The sequence below is a fragment of the Puntigrus tetrazona genome, chromosome 5 (assembly GCF_018831695.1).
Source record: "Puntigrus tetrazona isolate hp1 chromosome 5, ASM1883169v1, whole genome shotgun sequence".
Taxonomy (NCBI): domain Eukaryota; kingdom Metazoa; phylum Chordata; class Actinopteri; order Cypriniformes; family Cyprinidae; genus Puntigrus; species Puntigrus tetrazona.
In genome coordinates this window covers 15,886,514-15,905,644 of record NC_056703.1, presented here as the reverse complement: position 1 = coordinate 15,905,644, position 19,131 = coordinate 15,886,514, and positions in this window count along the sequence as shown.

The following is a 19,131-nucleotide window of genomic DNA, read 5'->3' as shown; positions in this document are numbered from 1 at the left end:
TTGCATAGGGGTCAGTCATGCAATGATTTGAAAGGATACTAAGACAAAGTTATTGCTTTTCTTATTCAAACTTTTCCAGAAATATATGGTTGACCTGAAGAATGAGAATTATGTTCTATATTGTCTCACGAAATGAGATGAAATGCAGATACTTAACTAGAACAAGACAATAAAAAAGGCAGGATACATTTTTTAAAACTCTGACTGTGTTTGTCTGAAAGAAGAAAGTCATATACAACTAGGTAATTTTCATTTTGGGGTGAACTATTTTTTAGGTAGCTTGCATAATAACAAATACATGCAGAGGGCACCATTAAATCGATTCGTTTTTTTTTATTATTTGGCCACATACGAACTCAGAAACCTTTATTTTGAAATCTAAGTGCATAAAATGGCATATTTAGAAATAGGTTGATGTATTCTCCTGTGCTGGCAAAGGAGTTTAAATGAATTATGTTCACTAAGTCTAGTGAGATAATGCACAGTGTTTTCCCAGATGATCGTTAAGCAATTCAAATCCACTTCATATAAACAGCAAGAGTTTAGCCCTTCTCACACAAACAGTCTTTACTAGTAATTTACCGGTGTCAGTTACGAGTTACAGGGTTACAGTGGATAACAAATACGTCTTAGAAAATTACTAGTGCCTAGTTTTTCTATATATTTTTCTTACAGCGTACTAACTGATCAACAATAGCAAGTACAAGCTAACAAGGTATATCAAAAAATAAATAATTATTATAATTATTATTAAATTAACAATTGCAAATACCGGCTAAAGTAAATTAACTAAAGTGTTGTGCGTACTGCTAGACATATTGGTTTCCTCTCTTTGTGTAATTTAGATGGAAAATGTGTGCCTTTTTATTGTCACTTAACAAAAGTTGCTAAAAAAAAAAGAAAAAGAAAATGCGTTGCTGGGTGCTTTTGGAGAAAAAATTGGTAATCTGAAAAGGTGCGATTTAAACCAAATAAGCGCGGATAGACGCGTGCGCATTGCTTGAGTATGCTTCCACTCGCGGTTATTTTAGTCTTTTACTTTGATATGCTTCCATTTCCTGCCGTTCAGAAGGCAGTACGTGGGTCATCTACCGTACATATTGACACACATATCGACAGACTTTCACGTGCGCGAATTGAACCGAGTCGTTGAAATGATAATAACAATCGAAATTAATTGTGAAACCAGTGTCGATTCACACCCCTAGTGTTGTGCCAAAATCTGCACCCCTTTGTTGAAGTCGCTGCCCGATTGCCTAATCCCAACCCCACCCCTAACCCCATGCCCACCCCAAATCAGAATTTTTTTTCCCCACCCTTTGCTCCAAAAGTTTTCGAAATTTTCGAAAGCCTCTATTTCGGAATTGCACACATTTCCAATCATTTCTCAAAATACGTGTGCAACTAAACGACCGCTGACGCAAAGCTGAACTAGGCAGAGCGGCTCGCTGTTCGCCATGGGTATATAAGTATAAATAATGCATTGGGGGTTTATATGAACGTGTCTCTAAGTGGAACTGTCTTCACGTAAGTTTTAATGGCTTTTTCTTTTCCTTTTACCTCCGTATAAACTAGTAGGCTAGTAATTTTCAGCGCTGCTTTGTTTACAGCGGTAACCAAGGAAACGCTTTGTCGCTTCTGTATCATAAACCCTGCTGTCAGAGAGAATTTGCCTTCCTATTCAGTCCGTTTTTTTATATTTCCGTTTTTGCTTTAAATTTTTAAAAATAGCTGCTCGTTCTACAGTTTGCAGCATCTTTGCATCTTTGTTGTACAAGAAAAAGGTTATAATAAATAAATGAGAGTAAAAAAAAAGTAAATAAATCTAAAACGCAGCGTACCTCTACAGAAGTGTTAACATCAAGACTAAACAGTTTTTACCCACAGGCCACTGACCTTTACCCATCCACTATTTCTACCCCATCACTGCCACAGTCACAGGTATAGGCTCACACCTACCACAGCATCTTCCTATTTCATGGCCTCTCTGATGCACTTGCAAGCTGAATATGATACACCCAAATAACGCTTACAGACTTAAATGAGTGATGCAGCATCTACTAGCACAAAACACAATCCATAGATTAAAATAATAATAATTACAATAATAATAATGGACCAAGTTGTCAATATACCTCTTGAGTAAACTCTGTATTAAATCTATAAAATGTAAATAAGATCAAAGTTCTAAATCTAAATCATAAATGGTGTTTTACAAATGAACAAGATCAGAGTACTTCAAAATGATAGAAGGCAAGAGGAAGAAAACATGAGAAGATCACAGAGCACAGTGGCTCAACTCTTGTCTAAAATAGGTGTTTAATTAAGTTAAAACATACGTCATGATAAATATGGTCTGCCAGGCAGTTCTGTCCACCTCTGCTAATCAACGCTACAGCAATATTAGATGCATGTCACACCCAGAGGTGTAAAATACTTAGGTAATTTTACTTGATTACTGTACTTGAGTATTTTTTGGGAGGAATTTTACTTTATTCAAATTCAATTTAAACTGACTATTTTTACTGGATTACATTTCTGAAGAAAAAAAATACTTTTTACTCCTTGCAATTTTATTTCAACTTAAAAAGCATGTTGCGTTTTTATTTTATCTTATGCACATTAAATATGGTAAACGTAAGCTCAAATACGTGCTTGACGGATGATCATTGTTTTCACGCATCAAGGACGCAAACATTTCTGCTTCAGTTATGGCTGTCATCAGATACAAGTCTGGGTTCAACAGTTCACCATATTTCACCATATTTCACCAAATCTGAGGAGGTATCTTTTCCCAAAAAAGATTATTCATTATTCTTTCTGTTTTGATAGAGACATTAGTTGTGTAATATATTGACTGCACAAGACTGAATTCAAGTAAAATCAGTGATGAATATTTAAATATAATTAATATTTTTGTTGGCATTATTTTTTTTAATTCAATGTTAGTAAATCTTTATGTTTAAATGAACATTGTATTTTTGCTTAACTGTAATTCATGTTTAGTGATGTTCTTACTAGGTATTGGATAAGTTTATTTATCATCTATTAATTAATTAATTAATTAATTATCCTTTTAGACAGTTTAAAAAGTTTCAAATATTAGTATTTGTAATCTTCTTACATTTGCCTATTGCTTCACTTAAATAGATACTGATTCATAAACAGAGCTTGTATGACTTTACTTTGTTTAGTTTTCACATACTTATGTTAAATGAATGAATGAATGTCTGTTTTACGAAAAAAGATGATTTAGAACTTAGTTTGTATTCATCTGATAAATGAAAGTCGTTTTTTTTTCTCTCTTTAACCAAACTTCTGCATGCCTGTCAGACAAAAAAAAGTTGTACTTTTTGACTTTTACACAAGTATGTTTTTGGCCAAATTTTGGCCAGAGTACTTTTTGCACCTCTGGTCACACCTCTGTTTATTCATTAGCACTGGATGCCAATAGTGGCACAGCTGGCCTAAAATTCAAGTCCTTGACGTTTGCCACTGGCTCTGCGCCTCTTTCACTGCCTCGGACTTATGAGCCCTCAAGAAGCGTGAGTTCTGCAAGCGAGCTCATTGCCTCTTCTATTGCCCTCATTTGTAAGTAGCTTTGGATAAAAGCACCTGCTAAATGATTAAATGTAAATGATGCTCCTCATTTCTGTCAGTTTAAATAATACTATCAGCTAAATGCAAAAACCATGAACTGCAAAGCAGAATGTGCAAAACAATGGTTTTCATCTCATCAGGTTTTTCATCCCAGAAAACAGAACGTTTAAACGTAAAGATGTGTCACTGAATGCTCCACCACTGTTTAATATTTAAAAAGCATTTTTTTATAGATTTAACCCTAAAAAGGGTAAGACCATAAAGAGACATCAGAAGATGTATTTATTGGTATTTTCTATCTCATGCACCAGGACACAAATCTCTTGATTCTCAGTCTCTTAATTTTTGTTATTTGAACGTTTTTTTTTTCCCTGGAATATGCCACCACTGTGCTGTTATAGACACATAAGCTGACTGACAACAGAATGCATTATTGGCAGTATAATATGAATATATTAGCTTACTGTATCATAGTTTATTTAAGCGAGATGACTCAACATCTCTCTGTGTGTTCTTGCTTTTGATTGGTATAAGATCGCGTGAATATTTTAACTGGCTTCAAAATGTGCAAATGATAAACACTTGTGAGTTTGCAGCACTGCTCCGATCAGAGCCGTGATTGATCATGTCAGTGTCGACTTGTTGTTGGCAGCATTAAAGCCCTGAGGACACATTGTTGAAAAACTGGTCTCAGATGAACACAGATAGTAAGAATAAAAAATAGTATGTTGACTTTTTTTTTCTTTTCTTTTTTGCGTTTGCATTTGTATTTGTATCGGCTATCAGCCTTTTATTATTTTGATTTATTTTTTAAAAATATTGCTATGTGTGTTGCATTGGACTGACCGAGACTTGTCACAACGCTTACTGTATACATTACCGCTCTTTTGTTGGTTAGATTGCTTCTATTGCCCTCATTTGTAAGTCACTTTGGATAAAAGTGTCTGCTAAATGATTAAATGTAAATTGCTTGGGATGTTCCTCATTTCTGTGTAAGTTTAAATAATAACATCGGCTAAATGCAAAAACCAAAGGGCATGAACTGAAAAAAAACTTCTAAAAATCATTCTGTAGATTTTTCTTTTCAAAAAACAGAAACTGGGCCTCTTAATGATGTCATTGTACTTGTTTTTGTTTAATAATATTTATTTATGATATATTGTTTAAAGGGGTCCTGAACTAATCGTGAACTATATATATATATATATATATATATATATATATATATATATATATATATATATATATATAGTTCAGGAGGAATATATACAGGCAGCTTTAGACCTAGACAAGTTTGGTTAAGCATGTGCTATACACTTGACTGAAACATATAACATATCTATCTGTCTATCTTTATATCATTTTGCAGTAAAGAATTTTAATACATCACTTTTAGTTTATTACATAACAACTAAATGTTTGCTTTCACTTATATAGCTTCGGTTACCATGGCTCAGTGAATGACACAGAAACGGGTGAGATCTGAACTCCAGTGCAGATATATATTGCAAGTCCATGCAGGCACAGCTGAGGGAAACTTCTGTCCAAAAAGAGTACATGAAAACACTATGACTAAAGTTTTCTCCTAACACAATGACTGACTCCACCAATGAAGTCAGTACACCCTGAGTAACATCCATTGCACAACCTCTGCTTTTAAGTAACGGCTTAGAGTGTGAGAAAAATAGCAGAACATGCTGCTCGACAAGGTTGTGAGAAATTATTGCTAAATGTAATAAATCATGACGTTTATGATCTCACATTCCCGAAGTTGTACCTTTTGCATTTCAGACGCAAAGATTTCTGCAAACGTAACTTTTTAATTGCACCGTACCAATCATGGGCACAAGACGTATGAGAAAAACACTCGATGACCTCTTTATGGTTTAGCAAGGTATTTGTCATAATGAGTCAATCTGACATATTAATCTTGCTCAGGGGCATATAGTGCTTCTAAGAATTTGTACACCGTAGAGCAGTGGTGCAATCGATGCATTGTAGTGCTATTTGGGAGACAGACTGTTTACGGTCTATAGGAGGGTTGTGACAGCAACAGGCTGGAACAAGTTCACACACTTTCAAAAAATAGTGCATCCAGACATGACAGGTGTGGCTGTTTTGAAAAGCAAAATTCTTTTACATAGAGGAGTAGAAGGAAGTAGCTGATGATAAGATCAAAGTTAAAAGACGACAGTACGGCTGCTGCAGCTTTAAATCAACGCGGTATATTGGCGGTGTTATATCCCAATAATGAAGTTGTAATATTATACGAAATTCCATTTAAAGGTTAGAAATATTATTAGAATTTAAAATAGAATTTTAAATGTGTGTTTGTTTGGTTTTTGTTTTGTATTTTGTGCTCAAAAACATTTCGTTTTTATTATCATTGTTGAAAACGTGTGCCGCTTAATACCTTTGTGGAAACCGTTACAAACAGCTGAATAAAATGTTAAAGTATTTTTTTTCGAAAATCACTGCTGACCCCCCAAATTATGCTTTATATTTACTGATTTAGCAAAAACGACATGGTAATCTGCTCATTGGGATTCTGCCTTTAAAAAAAGAATGTTTGCAAATATCAGCCAAAACCGAGCAACTCCGACAGAGTTTTCTTGAAAACATGTATCTGAGTTGAACAGCCATTACTGAAACTGCTAAAAGGCAACTGGTAAGCAAAACAACCCCTCACGTCTATTGATGGGTTTCTGTTAGGACATTGTGAAATGTTGTGCAAGGTTTCTATGTACCAAAAAAAGGCTTTTAACAGAATGACTCATCAGACTTAAACAGAACACATTAACATTCAAAATATGAATGAAAAATTTTATGATTTTGTAACAGCATGTGTGACAAAGAGGGGAGCGTAGCAATAGCTTTCAGTAATTTACAGTCAAAAACAGAGCTCTTTCTAGCAGGTGGTCTGTGGAGGCGGTTCAGGAAAATATACATTGTAATATATACAGTACATTGTAATATATTTGTGGAGAAACGTGAATTATGATCACAGCATGATCATGATGTAAAACGTGGTCCTACCACACACTGTAAAAACAATTCAAGCTGCTTCAGCTATTTATTATTTTGTAACCAGTTCCACAGAAATTCATAAAATGTTTAATTGGTCAAACATTTAGAAAACTACAGCATGCCAATTAAAATTGAATCATTTACTCCATGTGTTTTATATGTTACCTCAGCTGATACTTATTATTTGGGCATTATAAGAAATTTCTTAGTTTAACAAAATTAGTATAGAATTATTAACTACCATCTTTCAATCATTAAAAACACACAACATCCTTTATTTAATAACAATCTGCATTTGCCACATTTTTCTTACAGACTTGAAAAAAAACTACCCCCATCTTCACTGCAAAAAAATGAAAAGTTGACAACTTTTAAATTCAAATTAAAATGTTAAAGTTCAAGGCAACTTGCTGCACAGATTGGCCAAAATTGTAAATCACTTAAATTAAGGTCGCATGTCTCTTTTATTTCAGCTCTGACAGCTAACACACTTTTTTGTACTAAAAAGTGTATTGTCAACTAATGTTCACGTTATTAAATTTATTTCAGCAAATGACATTAATGGATAAGTCTATTAAGCTGACAATATAGTCTTTGTTTGTAAGACAACTTACAAAACTAAGATATACACTTTCCAGAAGATGGAAATAGATGGATATAAACAGACTAGACACACTAACCTCAAGAACAGTGGCAATCAACAAATGTTGATAGCTCTTTACATCACAGTACAAAAACATAACAATAACGATAAAACAATAAAAACGTTGTTTTATCAAAAATTATCAAACAGCAAAACAATAATTCTATAACATTAACTGCATAGCCTCATCCATCCTGCAATGCATGCTGGGAACTCACAAAGCTGTAACATTTCAACATCATGAAATTCTAGTTTATTTTACAGTGTTGAATTAACAGCAGATTTACATTTTCGGGTGAACTTTTCCCCTTAATGCTCCAGCTGACAAATATTTCATCTGTAATACAAAAAAGCCAGTTTAAACTTTGGTTAACGGACTAAAAAAGACTAAATAACATGTTAGCAAACATACATTTACAAATATTCTTGCTGTTCACAATTACATCTTTAAAATGGGAAAGATAGGTTACAATATCCCCAAAATACGCAAGACAAAAGGGACAGTGGCAAGGAAACAAAAGTCCATCGGTGACAGAAACGGAAAAAAAAACCTTGGCCAGACGAAACCAGTTATTTAAATCGGCAGGGATATCTGCAAGGGATCGTGTTGTTGTTATGGTGGAGACTGTCTCTAGGCGCTGATCTGATGGAGAAAGAAAAGTACAATTTCATTTAAAAATCATTTACAGCATAACAGTTTAAGTGAATAAAATCTTTGATGAAACAGGAATTGCAACCATTTTTTGGCGCACACAAAAAAAATCGAATGATCCATCGCATAACCCAGGGAGCACTGATGTTCACAGTGTTCATTCGTGACCCTGGACCACAAAACCATTTATACATCACCTGTAAGCTGTCCAGGGCCACATTGCAAGGCTTTGTATCCAGCCATGTATATTTCATATTACTTTCCACAGAATAACCTTGCACAGATCAGTTGTCCCGGTGTTTACTGAGCCACGGTCTTTCCCAGTGCACAAACTCTTTATCAAGGAAGCCAACTAAGAAGCACCCTGCTTAGATAAAGCCTTGAGAAAGGATTCAGTTGTTGCCACAGCATTGGCTGAATTTGTTTTTATTAGTTTAGTCGACATTGGCATTCTGAAATGTTGACTGGATTTGAAAATAACTCTTCATTTAATGTTTTTAATGTTAATATATTGGTGCAAACCTAATATGATTTGATTTCTCAACTAGGCCCAAGCAAGAAAATGAGTTAATTTATTTGTGCTTGTGTACATACTGAGGTGCTGAGCTTCCTGTGTCCTCGGTTTCTCTTCAGATTCTCTAATTAAATCTCATCCGGATTCCTGCTGAAACAAGTTTTGCCCTGCTGTCTGGGCTGTTGTCCAGAAGTGCAGTTGTCCCTGACAACTCGGGGAACAACTACATATTTTAGCGAGGACACAAACTTTGCTTTATGCTCTGTCAAACTAAACTAAACCAAACACTCATTTCCCTGTCATTTTCATAAATAACACTTTCAGCTCGTTTTCCTTATTCTTTTAGACTCTGTTTGTTCTCATCTCTGTTCACCTCATTCTACATGGAGCTAATCTGTTAATGATTGATTTAAGATGCAAGACTTTTTATTGCAAAAGTGTTGTTTCTTTTCAGAGAGGACACAGTTTGAGGGCCTGGCGTGAAAGCAATTATTAAAAAAAACAGGCGAAATGTCAGTCAACAAAAGTTTTCAAAGGGCCTTTGTGTAACAAATTATTTACAGTTGTTGACACACTAAAACTGGATTTTGATGCACCGACAACAAAACCTGAAATTCAGGGTTTTTTGGTCTTTCTTGAAAAGTCGGTGTACTCCCACCTGAGCTCATCCTCTGTCAAGGCAATAATTATGCAATCGAAATCATACTGTCGGTTAGATCCAGTCCACACCTTTATTCTTTAAAATGATGTACCTTATATCTTTGTCAACATCTGACACCTGTCTTCTCACTGTTCCATTGCAGCTAAAAACTGGTACAACCACCTAACTTCTTGAGAAATCTGATTTAAAACAAGCCTATCATTAGATTTTCCTCTTTCTACTGTATCACATTACATTAGCATTCTAATAATTCCACGACTGTCCAAAATACAATAGCATCACTGGTAAGCTACTACAGCCTATACTTGTTTGAAAGATAATATTTGAGCAGTTTCTTATCCAGAAATCGAATTCCTCAACAAAAACACTTTTCATAATATACACGCCTTGCTCAAACCATTGTCCTGGTTTCAGTTATCATCAGTCTTTCTGTTTGCACTGTGTGAACATGTTTACTCCAGCTAAACACTAATGTAGTCAAAATGTAGTCACTGAGACTCTGCATGTGAGACATATGTGCACAAGGAAATAGGTGGCCCTGTTGAGAAATGCTTTTAAACACATGTCAAACACAGGCATGTTTCTATAGAAGCTTGTTTCCGGCCTAATTGCCTAATTGTGAACTCGCAATATAAACTGCACAAAACTGTGAGACATAACATCACAATTTCCGAATTGCGTCCAAACTGTGAATCTGTGCTGAAATTTTGAGATGTAGGCGTGAACAGGGCACATGTATTTGTGGCTATCTGTAACACAGGTGGTTTACAGATTTATACTTATTGTAGCATGACAAAACTAGTTACAATATCAACTCTATATAAGATATCAATAGCCAGGTTAAACAATAGCCAGGTTAAAAATCCCACTTGTGCGTTTAAGGTAGGTTATAACACTGTGTTACAATGTGCCCCGCTATAACAGTGCTATTCTGTGACATTTGCAATGTAATCCACATTAAGACCTCTTATGAATTATATTGAAAAAACATTTAAAAAGTGAAACAAGACTGCATGTCAATGTTCAACGTTCAGAAATTATTTCAAGCTGTATAAATCATTCTTGCTTGTCTTTTTTGCCTCCTGTCCTGAGAGCTGTGTGTAGAGGAAAGGAGATGTGTTGCGTTCAGCTTCTGTTTGTCTACATTCACGTTCACTGCCAAACTCCAAAGCTGGTATATTTTTCATTATTTGGAAATTACATAGGTAATTAGGTTTTTTATTAGATCTGATAATATGTTTAAGCTGTTACAACGGATTTCAAATGTCACTTGCATTGGTTCGGCGTACATAAAGCTCATAGCCTACATTTCAAGTAGAGAGAGATTGGGAAACATATCAAGTACACAGTTATAGATGTGTGTTCCATGTTGGAATGTCTGTTTTTGTTTTGACCTGTGTGATCCCACCCACGGAAAATTTAGTAGTATTTTGACACCCTGGATTGCAAGTTGGCAGAATCTAGCCGACATAAAAAAATCTCTGGCATCCATCTAAAAAGCTCTATGACCAGAGGAATAGTAAAACTAGTCATCGGCTTATGGTGTAAGATTTCTCACCTTCACATGTACTCAATCTGGCAACCTCTATTAACCTGTATGGGCGAGAGAAACGAATCTCTCAAATATTTTGAATTTAGGCCGCATTAACCAAAAACAAATCACTGGTTTTCCATTTTAAAAGAGCACATACAGTAACACTCCCACAATTTGTATTCCTTTTCACACAAAGTATGATCAAAGTTTTGCAAAATTAAAATATTATGTTGTGAATTTCAACCAATTTTGCTGTGACATTTTAACACTGATATATTTGATTATTAGCATCACATATCATCACATACACTATGCATGAGTTTTTAAGGGGGTCCCGCTTTGAATCCCTTAAATCGACGATTCAACAAAATCTGCATAAGGAAGTGAAAATAGCAACGCTGCATCATCAAATGAATTTTTATAGCAGTTTTAACATTATCAGGTAGATTTATGGTTGGGTTTGGTATATTATACTAGGTATTCTAAAAAAAATATATATATATATATATATATATATATACTAAAACGCAGAATCTTAAATCCCATATGGATTTACTTAAACTTAAAAACTGAATTATTTATAAAAATAAACAAATGACCTTATCATATTGTTACCTGAGCCAAACACGTAACAATATGATAAGGGAGTGCAAAATGGCTACATAATTCTGTGCATTCTGGCAGCTTCTTTAGAGCAATGTAATTTGTGCACTTCATACACTGTGCAACTGTGACATTTTTAGCTGAGAATACAAGTTTATCAACGGTTCTGGTTTCAGAGACGCTCTCTGGAATGACACCATGTTGCCACTGGCACCAAAAACTCTTTCAGATGGCAAACTGGCAGCAGGAGTGAAATTGCCTACTAGTGCCATCTTTCAATTCGGTTATATAAATTAAAGTGCATTCTAGTGATTAATTGTATTTTTTGTCAATTGATGTTTGACACTGCACCATATATAAGATTTTTATTCATTGAAAAACTGCTGTTGCTCAGAATAAGTCATATATTGTCTACCTAGATAGTTATAGCCTATATTGCCCAAGCTGGTTAAAGTGTATATCTAGTCCATTTGACTAGCTTTTGATTTTAATTGGCTTAGCCTACAGTTATTTGGAAGCTTTACAAACATTGGTTCCCTCTTCACCTCCCACCATGTTCATTACAATGACATTATATTTGCTTATCCAAAGCGAAACTATGCCACACAATATATTTAAAATAATTGAGTCCTCATATACACAATGCTATGGTGTCAGCTATTATCCCTCACATAATTTACACAGGTTTTCATCTCATCCAGTAGGTTAAATACTACTCCCATCCACCAGTTTCCTGACTTGGCTTTCATTATGTCTGAAGTGCTGCATACACACTTCTGCACCAACTCTTTTCTGTCAGCCATTCTTCATTTTGGAACTCAAACTGTGGAACTCTTATAATAACACAAATGCCCATATTTAAATCATTTGTCAATTATTATACAACAGTTCTGATCCTCAAATTTGATTGGCAGATCAGTCACGATACCCTACTTTCCTGAGTTGCTTTTTTTTTCCTTTGGCAAGGCAATAAAAAATCTTTGCCTGCTAACAGCATGTTCAGCCTCTTCTCCAAAAGAGGAGAAGTAGGAGGCATGTGGCGATGAGAATGTGTGAGCTGTCCAGGGATCTGCACCTTTGGATTATCCTTTCTTCTTAATCTAAATCTAAATCCAACAATATTAAATACAATCATACTTGTGAATACAGCTTTGAGAGATTTTAAAAGTGTGTACGGATAGAGATTACATATATTATCACCTGAAACTCATCCAAGTTCTAAAGAGTCTTCCAAAATTCTGTCCCGAGAGACATGGAATGGAATGAAGTGTTCCTGGAAAAGTAATGTTTTCAGAGAAGATACCATACCTAAACCGACAGGCCAGCATAATGCTTTCCAATTCAAAGCAAAACAACAGCAAGGAAAGGATGAAAAATGTCTCATAACTGTCCAAATGTCAGTGCCCCTGGTTTAAAAATAGAACAAATAAGAAAGAAGTCGGTACGTATGTCAGATAAACACAGGGTTAGTTGAAACTGAAGTTGAGCTACAGATGTCACAACCTGTTTTCTGAACCTGGATCACTTGAGTTGGGTTGCTGTCTGTGGAGGATCAGATGGCTCTTTGTTTTCATCAAAAATATCTTAATATGTGTTCTGAAGATGAATGAAGGTCTTACGGGTTTGTAACAACATAAGGGTGAGTAATTAATAATTTTCATTTTGGGGTGAACTAACCCTTTAAGGTGACTGAAAATGATCTCATGAATGAACGCGCTTCTTCACTCTTTATGGATATTAAAATAAAGTGTTATTGTGCATGTTATGTGCATGCTAATATGGCTGAATCAAATCAAAACAGAAAGTTCTAGATTTTCAAGAAACCCCCTTCCCTCCCTCTTCTGAGAAAACGTATACCCGGGGCAAAATCGAGTAATCAAATATGACATAGATACAACAGGCATTCGTGACCTGTGGTTTACTGTAGCATGTCTGAACATAGACTGGCTTGAACAGAAACTCATTCATAACAGCTGAGTTCGAAAGGAAATTTCCATCTATTCTTTCTTCAAACACTTGTTCTTAGAAGGATCCTCCTATTTGAACGGACATGTCATGTGACGAAATTCAAAAGAATGCGTTATTGAGAATATTTTGCACCTGTATAGCATTGATAATTATGCTTTTCCTTAAGTTTCAGAACAAACAATGCTTAGACGTGAAAATATATGCTCTACACACTATTTAGTTTTCTTTGCATTATGAAAACCGCTCTTGAAAACACATTTCTTGGATCATCTTACAGATTTATTTTAACATTCAAGATATGTAATATGGACACAAATAAATGGGACTATGTCACATTTCATCACATTACAGAATGACAAATATACAGAGAAATATTTCAGATGAGAATCTAGGGGGTGTCATTCTCTCGTGCTGCTTTACTAAATTAAATGCATTAAATTTATTGCACATTTTACACTAATGACCATCACTGTAAAATCTAAGAAATGTCCTTTTTAGCTGACTTTACTTAATGTAAACATCTAGCAACCTGTACTATTTCAATGCCTTGTTCTACCGTATTAAGATAAATGGCATGAATACTGTTATGTCAAGCTACACTCTATAGACTCTATAGAGTAAATGTTGAAATTATGTGTTATTTTATGGATTTTGCACACGATTAATACAGAAGGAAATCTGTTTAATGTTCGGTTATGTTTGGGTTTTGTTTTAAATGGGCTTCTGTTACGTCTACATTTGTGCTAAGGAGTAAAGTCTTAGGCCGAATATCATTATTAGATTTTAGACAGCTTTATTTAAAAAGCATTAACTGCAGGTGTTGATACAGTGATAGCATTTCTGCTTGTTATGACAAGATGTTTTCATTCGCCGAGTGGACATTTAAAATGAGAAGGTTAATATTGTCCTCATTCTTATTCTTTTCACATATCTCTCAGTACAATTTGTGCCTTATTTGAAGTAAGGCTTCACAATTATTATAATATACAATAATGTCAGTACAGATCACAGCACACCCACATGCGGGCACGTTTTCATACATTATTGAGCATTAAGTTGTGATTTGGAGAGCGTGAAGCTTGCTACTCTTTGGGCTGAGAAGTATTTCCTCGGATGAAATGTTTATATATAATTTATTTGTTAAAGGCCGTGGAAGAAACCAAACCACCAGGTGTTCTTTTTTAAAGATCATCAGACGGTATGTTTATCAAACATATTGTGAGAAAGCGTCAGCTAACCTTTCAGTATGGCTAATGCTATTTTGGGTTCTCATTGCACTTGCAGGCATTCATGAGCCTGTACTTGTACATTTGATAGTTTCATATCAAGCCCCTCCTAATTATCTTGTCAAGTGGTGAAAGCTGGCATAATTTATTTGATAAGGTCCTCCTTCTAAACGAGAGGAGAGTGTTGTAGCTTGTGGTTAAAAACTAGAAACGTGATGCAAAAATAAACGATACAATGATATGAAATGATATATTAGAAATGATATATTAGTTTTCATTATATATTACATTTATGTACTTACATTTAAAGTAATAATTTTGTACAATGCACTTATTGTGCACGCAGGTTTTTATATTGTACTTATATATAAAAAAATACCAATGTATTTACATATGTAATTCATTTTGGTAATTACATTTATAATTATACTGCTGACCCATCCCTTACACCTTAACCCACCCTTTATCCCACCTCAATAGCAATACAGTATGACCACAATAAGTGCATTGTCCTTTTGGTTTTTTACCAAATGATTGATTTAAATGTAAGTACGTTGTAGTTAAGGCCTCATAATATAAAGTGTGACCAAAGTACTAAAAAAACAATATAATCAGAGTATGTACAACAAAATACTATTTATTCATTTTCTAAATTTCATGTTTAATTCAATGTTCTACACTGATGTTTATTTGTAATCGTGAAATTTACTAGCCATTTCTTGGTTTCCTCACCAATTTTGTTTCAGTACATAATGATATGGAACAAAGTTTTTTTGGGGTTAATTTGTTCCTGACCCTCATACAGGACTGTGGCTCATGCTGGGTGTTAAAATTGAAAGAGTGCTTGCACACCGCCTCAGGTCACCGACGTTCACTGAATCTAGCATCCGTTTAGTGCTTTTCCTTCTCATTACTGCAATGAAGAACATGTATGTCTGTTACAGAGATGATGGCGATGTTTTCACATTAATAGATGAAGTTAATTTTATATTGTTTTGACATCCACTTTTGAAAGAATTTGTAAAGAATGTTGAAAAGTCCAGGTCTTGTAAAAGTGAGCCTCTGAAAAAATACGCTACAGGGATGATAAAATAAATAAAAAGTCAATAACAAAAAAGAAAGCCCCATGCAGTATACACACAAAGATCAATCCTCGCTATAAGTTTTTTGATCTCGTTTATACTTTCATCCTCTGGCAGGCTCCGAGAAATCTGTTCATTGCTGTTTTGGGGAACTGAAATGATTTGTGGGGGATTTCAAACACAAAGGAGACATAAAAGTCTTCACCTATTGACTTTCCTATTGAAGAAAGAGGGAAAAAAGCAGAAACATCTTGGTTGAATTACCATGGAGATTCAGCAGTCAAACAATAACAGAGAAGGAATGATATGAGGTATTTGCCTGGTGCGTCAATTGGGAAACCTATATGAGGAGATTTAAACAATTTCCAATAAACCAATCAGAAAACTAGTAATAGGCTAGTAAAAGTAAATACTTTCCCCACCATTAACAGAGTTTTCCAGCAGTGTTTTAAGTGTTATATGGTGGAAGATTTTAATAGGCATCTTATAAAAGGGTACCTAATCAAGCGATCGTACGTAAACAGATGCATTAAAATATAATTGAAAGCTGCATTTAAGGGCTCAAGTACAACAGAGGCAGAACGCAGGCACGCATGGCAGGGATCAGAACAAATGCAATAATGAGTAATTAAAGACATGTTAAGATGGTTTTACTCAAACTGGCCGAAAAATCATGAATTCAATCATAATTACAGTAATACAATTTAACGCTTTAGCAATTTTGAACAAAATTGGTGGCGGTTTTACTAAACCAATGCGGTGTGGTCTAGTTAATCACACACATAATGTTTGGTGTCTTTTCAGAGTTTTTTTCAGTTTGGCTGCATGCCGTCAAATTTGTTGATGTGGTAAATGTTTAATCTACCAACCTGAATTCCAATTAACATGTTTTTCCCTCTGCATACTCTGAAGATGATCTGAGCCAAATTTGGAGTTCTAAAACATTTTAAAAACAAATTAAAACGGCAGATAGGAAGTTTGGTCAATTAATTAGTATTGCTGTTCTTCTCGTGACACAGAGAGCCTATCCACAAGTCTCATTACAACCAAAATTGCTCAAATGTTATTAGTTTTTTTATAGTATTTTGATCATTTTTGACCACAAGATGGTGTGCCACAGAACCTTTTGAGTACCTTTCAGCTTTGTAACAATATTTTAATGCATTCCTAAAATAGATATTTTAAAATGGCTACCATTCAATTCATCATGGCTTTGGCCAAACAGTTCAGAAGTAATAAGCAAAAAAAAAAAGCTGTTTTTCATATCTCCTGACCACTAGGTTGCGTACCACCTTATGTTCACTTTGGTGAGTTCTTTGACAAATTAGCTTGAATATTATTTGTTTGCACATTAGTCTAATAAAAATCAGTATAACCATTATCTAGGTAAATTATCAGAAACTTCAATTTTTAAAAAATTTTAAGTGACAGAAACCTTTTATGATAGACAATTTTGTCATAGGTTGCTTTTGTCTCGAAGAATCAAAAACAGAAAATCAGAGAAAATATTTTTGTTAAGGGTTTTGTTTCTAAAGTTCAAATGTCAGTAGAACAAATATGCATTCAAATTTAGACAAGACTTGGTGGTACAACATGGTTTGAGTTGACACTAGTATTAACATTAACATTGATGTCCTCTGTCTTCATGTCAAATTTCACAACTTTTTACCATACAGTTCTATGGAAAAAGAAAAAGAAGAAGACTAACAGAATACAATAGATATCTGAATACATAAACTACATTTAAAAAAGGTTCTGTTCTTTTTTTTTTTGACATGTTCAGAATATTTCATTACTAACAAAATATTTTGGGGGTCATGAATATCTTGGGAAGTGATCAATCATGCTGATGGTGGCTGATGGGCAAAGATTTAAAGTCCCTGAGGCTCAGTCTAGCTCTAAGGGAGCAACATTGATTATGACACTGTGTGAGACACAATGTTCAAGTCATCATATGTACATCATGTGTAATAACTTTTAGAGTGACAACACTCACTATGACTGTGCACACATTCAGTATAGCCATGCATGTTAAGACAAAGGCTTTGACCTTCTAGTTCTTATAAACGAAATGTATTTATATACATGCTCTTATTCATAAAGTCAACTCCCAAATCTGAGCAGACAATGACTACATACATTCAGAATGATTGCCACACATGAGCAAACACTAAATTGATTTATGTGTCCACTGTAGTTTACAAAAGCATTTAAAAGCTTTATGCTACATACACTCAGTGAGGTTCGTCATCGTCTAGTCATTTAAATATGACTGTTGCCACATTAATGCATATCACTTCATAGTGTTTGTGATGTCCTTCATTCATTTGATTAAAGTGTACTTGGCAGATTGTAGTATTGATCTTTCTGGCTGTTGAAATTCTCTTTTAAATATGGGTTAATAATGTAATATCTATATATGTCAGATGAGAACGTATTTCGAAAGAGGAAGGCCAAATGTGTTATGTCTGAGCATGTGTGTCTACATTCTGCCAACCGAAGAAAAAAAATAGACCTCATTTCTGCATTCTCTCATCCCGTAATAATCACTCTTGCATGCTTTCTCTATCACAAAGGGGAACAGAAGTGGACCATCATTTTCTCAGTGGAGATTTCCTGATTAGAAAAAGACGTTTGTTTGTCTTTACACCCAAAGTGGTGCCGGTTCATTCCATTCGAGCTTGACTCTTGAGAAAACATCAGAGGTATTAGAGAGAGATCCTGTCTGTGTGAAAGTCTGCAAACCCGGCTCAAGTGCTTAAAGTAAGTGGAAGATCTGTCACATTTAAGGACATGTCAAGAGTCGTGTGATTTCTTATTGTAAACAACAAGATGCCAACCACAGACTCGGCAGGAACTAATAAACTACAAATGACTACTACTTATGCTGCTGAAAAAAGAGATATGACTCGGTTCATCTAAAAAAATTATATTCATTTCAAATTGTGTTTGAGCAGCAAATCAGTATATTGAATGACATCTGATGCTCATGTGAGTCTTTAAGATTAAAGATTAAGAGATTAAATCACAAACATTTTGAATGATATGCGAGCAGTAATTAGACATAGTGTAGAGATCAGTAACCAGATATCGATCTTGCTCTTGGTAATCATGTAACGTTTATTAAATTGATGTAGAGCGGCCAAACTATTTTTAGTTGCCATTATACTAAACTGCTGTCAACATTGGGAGTCTTGTAGAATAAGTAATGATGTCCTAAAGCTAAACATCAAGTGGGAATAAAAAGGATTGCAAAACAAATTTATAGTGCGCTGCAATATCCCTTTAAATAAACACTCAAAAATGCTAAAGATTAAATCCTAATACAAGAAAATGTGAGGTGGCTCAGCGCAGACAGCGAGATGGCATGGAACCAAGCCTTTAGGGAAGAAGCTAAAGAGAAAGACAGAATATAAGAATGCTGTCAAGATGAATTCGTTTAGAGTTACAGAAGAAATCAGAAGCCCAGGGGTCAACTGTGCAGATTTGAATCAACACAGAGCTTACGCAATAGGGAGGAAAACACTTACTCACATTCCAGTAAAATGCAGACTTAAGACATTTGAAAAAACACAGCATCTAGCATTTTTGGGACATTTGCACATTACACAATTGTTCATA